Genomic DNA, 9763 nt, shown 5'->3' with positions numbered 1-9763 from the left:
AGCAGGTGAATGTGCTACCTTCAGAATTCATTGAGTGGTAGTTCACGTATTGAATACTGTAGCAGATCTTTTGTTTGTTTCTGTGATGTTTTGAATGTGTTCTGAATGCTTATGTTTCTGTCAGTTTCACTTACGAAGCCTTCTAATATTTATCAACATAGGAGGGACTTTTCCCACTGTTTTGCCAACATGAATCTGCCCGTATGACAAACATGTAAGGCTTTAAAGTAGTAGATAACTTTGCTGCTTACCCGTGAATACAACGATACCATCTTGTTATGATCATAAAATGCCACATAGAAAACATTCACCGTTTTTTATTTACAATTCATCATTGCCAGCCTACACTAACTGTAGTGCCTAAGGTTATTTACTGACTTACAATATGTACAATTTATGAAATGCAATGGTCTGCAACGTATATCTCTGGTTACTTATGCTAGATAGTGCTAGCTTGTGCTAATTAACTCTTCACAGTCATTTTTGACCTGCAGGTAAAAACAATTGTCTATCTACTGCATGGAGATGTAGAAGCAAATAGCAAGCAAGGCAGCAGAGTAAATCATTGCAGCTGGAGGATTTCCAGCCTGCCTGGTGCAAGGCTGTGCCCAGCAACACTAAGTGGAGCAAGAGAAAGCTGTGGGAGGCTCCTCTGAGTGTGGCATGGGGTGCTGCGCAGGATGGCCACCATCACACCTGGTGGCACCTGGGACCAGTGTCATGGTGAGGAGCTGCTGCCCACTAGAAGTGTGTGTGGGGGTTGGTTTGGTTTTCTTTGATGACTGATTTTTCTGGAAGTGCAGCAGCTGAAGCTGGAAGCAGTAACTCCATTGTGAGAGCACGGCTCTGCCTGTAACAAAGGCTCTGTTGTGCTGGCACACAGCACAGCTCCCAAGGCTCAGGATGTTTTCAGCCTATTTACTTCTATTCATAGTTGAGTAAATCTGGCATGGCTGCTGGAAAATTATAACATATATGCAGGCTTGTTTTGATCAGATTGATCCTTGATACAAAAATACACTGTGAGTTCTTTTTACTGGCAGTTTGCATGGCACAGGCCACTAACTACAACTCTGAACTTCCAGTATAACTTCAAACAAAATTATTCATCTCAGAGTCTATCCTAGCAAATCCCTCAGTGGAGGAGACATGGACAATTCTTTATCTTCAGCTCTCATACGTCCGATGGGTTGTGTTCTCTGAGAGAGGGACAGCTTTGTGACTCAGCGGAGGCCAGGGATGAGGTCAGTACCACAGATGTGCTCCAACTGGGACGCTGAGGGCAAGTCCTACAGCAGATGTTGACTGGCAGCTACAGGGAAAGCAGTGGTGCTTTTGCAAACTGTTTTAAAGGGAGAAACCAAGCAGTTGGAGCCTCTGTTAGATACAGTTCTCATACTTGGATTGAGATATAGTAATAGTCAATCATTCTGCAAATAACAAGAGCAAGATTATTGTTAGGATGAAGTTTGTAGATACTATTTTTTATTATGAGCAATTACGTTGCCCAAAAATGATGTCTTCAGCAGGAGATTTAAGACTGACAGCAACTTGACCTAGGGCAGTTAGACTGAAAGCAAGACGAGTCCCGGCTGGTTTTCTTCGGATTCCTTTCCAGCTTGCACATTTGTGCTTGAATTATTTTAGTCTTGGCATCATGTAGTTTCAGGATGTGCATCCAGGATTGGGTCAAGATGAGAGGTTATCAGCTGCAGTCCGGGGAAACAGATCATTAGCTGTGTGGTGATGGAAACACCGCTGTCAAAAGGTCACAACAGGTGGAGGTAGCAGATAACGGCTCTGCCCACGCCTTTATCAAAGACCACTTCTCACCTGCGATCACCCCGATCAGCTGGCGTCCAACACCCCGCCCGCAGGCTGGCTCCTTACAGGGGCCCTCAGTAATTAACGAGAAAGGGGCAGCACCCCTGGCGGCACCTCGTTTACCGCAGGGTGCCGGGCCCCCTCAGCCGGCCGCGAAGGGCCGGGGCCAGCGCTCGGCACCCCCTAGCGGGGCGGCGGCCGCGCATTGTCTGCCGCCGGGGCGGGGTGGGGCTTCTCCTCGCCGGCTCGCGGCCGGGCCGGGACCCGCGCAGCGGCTCGGAGGGAGGGAAAGAAGGAGGCAGGGAAAGAAGGAGGCAGGGGCGGGCGGCTCCGCGCCCCGCAGGCGGGGGCTGCAGCGGCGCGGGGGCGGCCCCGGCAAGCCGCCGTCTCCTTGCTGGCAGGGGAGGGGTCGGAGCCGCCCGCCCCTCGCCGGGGGCCGCCGCCGGGCCAGCGAGGCGCTGCGAGCCCGGCCGGAGCGGGCGGGTGGGTCCCGGCTCCGCCCCGCGTCCGCCCTGCCGCCGGCCTCCAGCCTCCAGCCCGGCCGGGCCCCCGGAGCGCCGCAGCCCGGTGAGTAGGCGCCCGGGCGGAGGCTCTTCCCCCGCCGCAGCCCCGAGCGCGGCGCAGGCCCCGCGGCCAGGCCGCGCTTTGTTCCCTGGGCGGCGGCGGAGCTGCACGGGGCGGCGGCGGCGGCGGCTGGCCGGCTGCCTCGCGGCCCTGCCGGGCACCGAGCGGCGGCGGCCGGGCCCGGCGGCGGTGGCCGGGGGCAGTGCGCGCCCGGCCTCCCCGCGCGGCGCCGCCTCCTCGCCCGCCGCGGGCGGGCTGCCGGCTGCCTGGCCGCTCGCTGCCCTGGCCCCTCGCGGGTCTCCGGCCGGGGGAACCGCAACAGGTCCGGGCATTGTTCGCCCCGGCGGCGGGGTGGGGGTGCGTGGGGATGGGGGGGCTCCTGGGGGACCACCGCCTTTGTGTGGGCGCCGCAGGGCGGCGGCTCCCTGCCGGCCCCGGGCTCCGGGGAGCTCCGTCGGGGCTCGCCCCGGGAGCCGCGGCCCGGGCGCTGCCTCGGCGTGGAAGCGCTGCCTGGTCGGGAGAGGTGATTCACGGCCAAAGCAGGGGCTGCTCAGAGCCGTGGCTGCCGTTTCTTTGGGTTTTTGGCAAGTCTATTGTCTAGCGATTTTGCCTTTTCTCCCTCCGTAACCGTAGCGTCTCTTGATACCCGCTAACAGAGCCTTTCAGGCAGATGGTTGTGGGCAGGAGATGCTCTGAAGTGCTCTTAAACAGTGTGTCACTGCGTGGATGCAACTGTTTAAGACGTGTGGATTGCTGCAGTGTGGCACTGTGCTTCATGAATTTCTTTCTTCCTCTCAGTAAGCAAAACTGGCAGTACTTACACAGATTGGTGTTAATAGATGCTCTCGTCATTTGGTCTTTCATCTTCATCCCAAAGGAAATACTGGTCTGCTGCCTTCTTAGCACTGCGGTGCCTGCATTGTCCTAACGATTGGATGCTGACTCTGTTCCCTCATTAAAATTCACTGTCACAAGGAAGCACTGCTTTTTCCCCTTCCCTGTTCCGTGATATCTGATAAGGTTCAGTGCATAGTAAATAACAAATACCATGATTACATTACGGGACAGCTATGGGGATGAACTTGTGTGCTAGTAAGTGCTCTAATTTTTCTGAATGTATGTCTCTTTATAGTCCTAGTGACATTGTCCGTGCCAAGCACAAACTTAATAATGATGGAAGGGGGAAGGTGGACCACAGAGTAGAACTGAAGCTTGGTCAGAGAGGCCTGCTGCTTGTGCTTTGTTTTGTGAGGAAGAGCAAAACAAACAGAACTAGAGACAATTACAGTGTTGCTTCTAGTGATGGCTCTGGGGGGTTTGCACAATTCTTTATAGCATAAAATGTTGCATCTTGAAGAATCCGGTGAAATCATCCTAGCCAACTGTTTTTCTTAAAGTAACACGGTTGATGTTTTATTCAGTTTAGATTATCTGTAACATTGCTTTTCCGAGAAATGGAAATTAAGAAAACTTCGAGTGTCTTATAGGAAACAGTACCCTGATGTCTCCTTGCATCATAAGCTCTAATTCTCAATTAGCTTTGGAATCATATTGCTCAGTAAAGCTTACAGTAAGAAGGGAAATGCACATGTTTTTGGTGTTGATTGCTGTTTTCCAGCAGCAGGGGTAAGGTAAATTTCAGGTCAGTGTCAGTTTGCTGCTGCTGGAGAGGGAGGGGAATGGGAGGTACTTGTGGAAGATACTAAATCTGTCAGTGGTGAGCTTACTCATGATGATGATGCTATATGACTGGCAAAGTTTTTAGGAGTAGAGCGTGAAGAGGAATAATTTTATCCCCTGAGTGATAATGACTCCTTGGGGAAATAAGGCACACTTATAGTAGGCAGCTCCTGATAAAGTAGGCAAAGCCTGCACAAGGATCTAGCAGTGGCACAGGTCTTCCCCAGCATCTTTGCTCAAGTTGTCTTGGGCACTTACTATTGATATTATTGTTCCTGATCTATGGGTGTGTACTATTGCTTTCTGTCTATCTTTCTGGTGTATTTGCCTGACTGGCAAATTTCTGGTAATATCTCTCTTTATGAACTTAAAACTTGTTTTGAGAGAGTGCTGTAATAGCTGCTGCTGCTGAATAAATACCTGTGAAATGTGTTCAATGTATTGGCTTCACCTGTGATACAATAAACACAGATCTGCGTTGTTGGATTTTATTGTTGGGTGGAGTTTGATCATGGCTGCAAAATTTCATGCAAGTCTTGAAGCATTTGCTAAGGTTTTTCATTTAATGCTGATCTCTTAATTCTGCATTTTCTAATACATAGAGGGATTATATCGAGTTCAATTTCTAATTTACTTTTTTAGTATTAGTTAACTTAATTTGTCGGAATACATTCATCTTCTTTTCACAAAAAAAAAAAAACAACAAGCAAACAACAACAACAACAGTGTTTTCATTTTGGCTAAAACATTGTGTAGATTACCTCCGCTAGAAAGCGTGCTGCAGGGATTCTGGTTCTTGTTGCTTTCCCACTGCTTCTGGTGCTGCCTCAGGAGCATTGCCTGCTAATTATAAACAATGTTGATGTCTACCATATGTTTTGGTAGAAAATATGGGATTCCTGCTGTCCTACTCAAGTTGGATGCATATAAGTATTTGTGAATGTGTAGTGGAGAAGTTGTTTTCCTTATCACATAACTTTCTAATAAACCCTTGTTTTCAGTCCCAAAGGAAATAAAATTTTAGTTTCAGGATTCGTGTTGAAAAATATGGTCAAATAAAAATGTATTTTTTAAATTTAAACTTGCAGTATCCAGGATCTGGAGCTCAAACTTTAACGCCTACAGAAAGTGGTGTATTCCAGTACCAATGGTAAGAAAGATCAATCTGTTCTGAAAAGTAGATTGTTAAAAACTTCATGTGACTTACTTGGGTCTTATGAAGCTGATGAATATGCTGTGTTGAAAACTCTTTGCAGCTGGTGTTACACGAACTTCTTTTTAAGCTGTTACTTTTGTGTTTAACTTACCTACTTGTTTTTTCATCTTGTGATGTTTTAAAATCTTTAAAACCTGATATAACTAAACTGAAACTTGAGATACTGAAGTTATGCTCGCAGTTTGTCTTTGGCATTATAAAGTAGTGCAATTATTGTCTCATAGTGTTAGTGTTTCTGAGCAGTGCTCTCAAATGTAGAGGATGCTTACTCAAGAGAATGGAGACACCTGCATTCTAAAGAGAGCTGTGATTGTGGGTGAGAATAAGGACAGGAGTTCTAAAAGCATCAAGGTAAATTGTTTCTGCTCTGCTAATGATAAGCCTGTGTACAGAAGAAAAATAAGAGACTTGAGCAAGTAGAATAACCCTCTGGCAAGACTTCTTAGTCTTAGACTAAATGAGAATGAGAGATCTTGAAGTGAAGATATCCTTATGGGAGACACTAAACTCAACAGGAAACAAATAAAAATGAATATGGAGTGTTGTTTTCCTGTTTCGAAGAGAGAAGACAAGCTGCAGCGTTTTTGGACAAGCTGAAGTTTGGAATGCTAGGACATAACGTGTTAAGGAAATTACAATAGTTAAGAGGTGTTGAAGGTGTGACTTAGGGCTTTGCAGCAGCAATGATTCCAGGGAGATAGATGTAGTAGGCACATGAGAATGCAGAGACAAACTCTGCGTTCTCATGTGTTGGCAGAGTTGACTTTGAGATGTGTTCTTAGAAAGGTATCATTAAAGGATAAATATATACCAGACAAAATAAGGTAAAAAAAGGGAATCATAGGATAAATGGATTTGATGTTAACATACTGTTTTGGTCATTAAATTGCCTATATGGCTGAACGAAAATAAATGGACATTCTTAAGGGAGCGGGTCAGAAATAACATCAAATACATAGATGAATGGTGCTGTGGCTTATACGGTATTGTGTATTGATGAAAACAATAGTTTCTAATCAGTATAAACTTAATGTATACTCATACTCTTGTCAGTTTTTCCCTATGCTAGCATAGTATTCGCAAATTCTTTCATGATATGTTCTAATTCAGCCCTAGTTCATGTGTTTTACACAGATACTTGTTACATCTATGCTTCAGGTAGCAGTTTTGAGCTTGGTTTTCATGTTCTCTGAAATGTGTGACCATCTGTTTATGATGGTGGAATACTGTATGTTTTATTGTGAAGGAATGGAAGAGAGGTGCTGCGGTTACTGCAGGTGGTTGCTGTGGCCAGGTTCTCTTGTGGTTTGGAGCTGGAACATTCAGGATTTTTCATATGAGAACAAAATTGAAGATAACTGTTCAACTTAAGGAAAGATTTAAGATTTATTTCTTTCACACAGTAACTTAAGGCCAGCACAGTTATTTTGTATAGCAATGAATCTGTAGTTCTGAAATATTTTGAAACTTACAAATGTGCATGGAAGCTATTTATGGCCCAGCTCTGGAATATTTCAATCATCTATTTTACTTTCATGTTTGGTTAAGATTAGCAAAGTTCTCAAATTATTTATTCCTTCTGTAGGGATTTTAATTGTCTTCATTGTGTCTACCTTCTGTGCTGTGCAGTGGGGCTTGAGGAAGGAGGCCACTCCCATATATATTATTTGTAAATACAGAGGAAATTATTCATGGTGCTTTGAGGCCCACATGCAGATTTATTTTGGAGCTAGTAACTTTGTTTGTCAGATATCAAACATGAAGTTTTAGAGATGCATAAACAGTCTCTTTGTTAGCCTCTCATTTCTTTCTGTTTAGGCTTAGTTTTCTCCACCTAAAAAGGCTAACTGCTTTTGTCTGCTCTGCTTATGTCTGTGTTCCCCACTCGACTTCCCTCTCAAACAACCCCTTGGCCCCTGCCCCAGACTCTATCTGGCTTTCAGTTTAGAAGAGCATTTCTTTTTGCTTCCATGTAATTGCAGTGACATTATACTGGGCTGAGAAGTGATTCTGAGGGCCTGAGCTGCACGTACTTGTAACCAATGCCAAGTATGTGTATTGTTATGAAGTTGTAGAACTAGATTGTTTTCTTGCACAAATGTGATAAAAGGAACAAGAAGTTCTAATCTGGCACCCCCAGAGAAAAGTTATTTTTCATTTGCTCTAGACTGCCAACAGTTGCACTCATCGGTGCAGCTGTTTGTCTTTTGACTTTGTCTTTTGATACAGCTGTTTATGGTATTGTCCAACCCCTTTCCTCCTACTGTCTATTTAGTTAGCTTTATAAAGTACTGAAGGCATAAGAGCTCTCTGATCTTTCATCACTAACTGGTTTTGGCCAGTTATTTAAAGAACTAGTGATAAGGGATTTGTTTTGGCCAGCTCTTTCATGCAAGCTTTTATGGTGGTTGGTTTGTTTTTCTCTTTTTCAGTAGAGGGAGCTAGAGGAGTCTGTCAGTTTATTCTATTATTCTATGATTTATTTTTTTACAACCTGAAATTCAAACCATCTCTGTGTGGGAGTTTACAATCTACATGATTTCTGTTATGTTTCCACGTGGTTTCCAACTAAGTAACATTTTAAGAGCTGAACCTGTGTTTTTTATGGTAATTAGCGAAGTGTCATGAGGGAGGAAAAAAATGTTTGTGCTATGCTTTGAACATAACATTTCAACTGACCTATTGGGAAGTAGGAAGGAATGGAAGAAGCCATCCCCCAAACTGCCTCGCTTCGCTTATTCTATGGTGCTCTGAAGTGAGTTGGGACTGTTGCAGATGACTGCAGCTTCTACTGCATTGGCTGCCTGTTGCAAGGGAGGGAATAAGGTAGACCAGAGTCTTTTGCTGCTTGGGGAAACATCCTAAAAGAGCCAACTATGGAGTTCTACAGAAAGGTGAACACCAGGCTGCATAGTCCTGTGCTTGCCCTTATTCTGTGAGATGATTGAGGTATAGGTACCCTGTGTCCTAACTGTGGGTTGCTTGTTAAATTGTTTGTGCTCTTCCTCTTCTTTCTCTCTGACACTTCCTCCAAGTCTGAGGAAAAGCTCTCATTCTGTGAAATGAATGGGTGACAGAGATCAAAGTTAAAACTTAGGAGCACCTCTTCTCAGATTGCATAGTTGCTCTTACTCACTTGTTCTCCATTTGCTTGCTCACCATTCATTAAATTGCTCATCACTTCGTTTTGCCACTCATCGTTCATTTCACTGCTCACAGAATGTTGAGGGGGAGGAAGAGGGTGGGAAACGAATATTGAAGATGGATTAAATAGAGGAAGTAGTTGTTAGATGCAGCTCTTCTAAATTTTGTTGCTAGCTGTAGTTAATTGACGAAGTGTGTAAGTTAGGACTTCAATGTCCAGATGAAAATGGGGCAGGAGAAATTGAGTACTCGTTCCCAGTACATTTGATATGTCTGCGACAATGTGCTTTTTGATGGCTTGGCAAACTGTTAACACAAATTTAAACAAAAGTTGGGCATGTTTTCCAATTGGCATTCATCTGCTGTCACGAGTTGCTGAGTTAAAGTACTAATTGCGTGTCTGTAATGTAACTGGCATTGTATGATTGTGTTTTGCTTTCAAAGTAAATACATTTAAATACTGATGAAATCTGAGTCTATAGTTTTTATTTTTTAACCCCTTAGTGTGAATTAACAGTTTGTGGAAGATCGGGAGTATTTTCTTTCGGTACAATTTGAAAATCGGGCACAATGTAAAATTTTAGTATGCCTTCTCTTTTCCTCTGATTTGGTCAAGAAGAATAATCATTTTATGACTGAACAAAATGGTTGGAAACAAAAATTATCTCAAAATGCAGGTTTTTTCTTTTTCTGATATCTTAAAAGACTCTGACACTTAAAAATAAATGAATAAGTAGTTGCTCCTAATATGCTAGTTATCTGCATTTGAGTACCTAAGCTGATGTTCATCTACCAGGTTTTATGGTGAATTTGAAACTGTCCAGCTGAGTGACCCAGTTCTGTGTGCTCTTTAATTAGAGACAAAGGTAACGAATGTTTACAGTCTTCTCTAACTCTTTGGGTAGGTTTAGTGTTCTCAAATTTCCCTGAGGTATCAGTGCTGGAGATACTGTGTCCTTCTCGACTTTTTGCCACTTATGATGTTGTCTCGCCCATAGCTTTAAAGGAAGGTGGAATAATAATCTATGTAGATGATTGTGATATTCAGTTTTCTCTCTCGCACATGAGGTTTGTGTTGAATGTATGAACTTTCTTTTAAAATCTTATCCAGGTTGTTTGGGCTAATACTTTGTGGGTTGAAGTTAATGTCTGAAAGAACTTGCATGCTGGTTTCAGGGAATGAAGCTGTTAATTTTGAAGGCCTGCAATTCTGAAGTTGATTTAAAAAAAAAAAAAAAAAAAACACACCTTCGCCCTATACGATTGAGGCTTTTTTTTTTTTTTTGCAGTACTTCAGAATATCTATTGTTATTTGTGCTATTGTTTGTGCCTGGA

General features: G+C 44.1%; 1 protein-coding gene and 1 long non-coding RNA gene across 6 annotated transcripts in view; one reads left to right on the top strand and one right to left on the bottom strand.

Moving 5' to 3' along the window:
- Window positions 1–301: 301 nt before the first annotated feature.
- On the bottom strand, window positions 302–2071 carry LOC119717450 (uncharacterized). Of its 2 annotated transcripts, none has more exons than XR_005266991.2 (2): window positions 1834–2071; window positions 302–1736 (listed from the first exon to the last, which is right to left on the bottom strand). It is a non-coding gene; the product is annotated as an uncharacterized lncRNA (long non-coding RNA). The 2 variants fall into 2 exon arrangements; XR_005266992.2 differs by having other exon boundaries at window positions 302–1709.
- The window catches only part of SESTD1 (SEC14 and spectrin domain containing 1), a 55539-nt gene continuing 47841 nt past the window's right edge, over window positions 2066–9763 (top strand). The window contains exons 1-2 of one of the 4 annotated variants that reach the window (XM_038181966.2): window positions 2067–2391; window positions 5157–5218. The gene's annotated coding sequence lies outside the window, so the exon portion shown is untranslated. Of the gene's footprint in view, window positions 2392–2520; window positions 2711–5156; window positions 5219–9763 lie in introns of those variants that run through there. The other 3 variants (XM_027461091.3, XM_027461089.3, XM_027461090.3) reach the window with 3 other exon arrangements.

This window comes from Anas platyrhynchos, chromosome 7 (genome assembly GCF_047663525.1).
Source record: "Anas platyrhynchos isolate ZD024472 breed Pekin duck chromosome 7, IASCAAS_PekinDuck_T2T, whole genome shotgun sequence".
NCBI lineage: Eukaryota > Metazoa > Chordata > Aves > Anseriformes > Anatidae > Anas > Anas platyrhynchos.
This window is presented reverse-complemented; position numbering and strand designations above follow the sequence as displayed.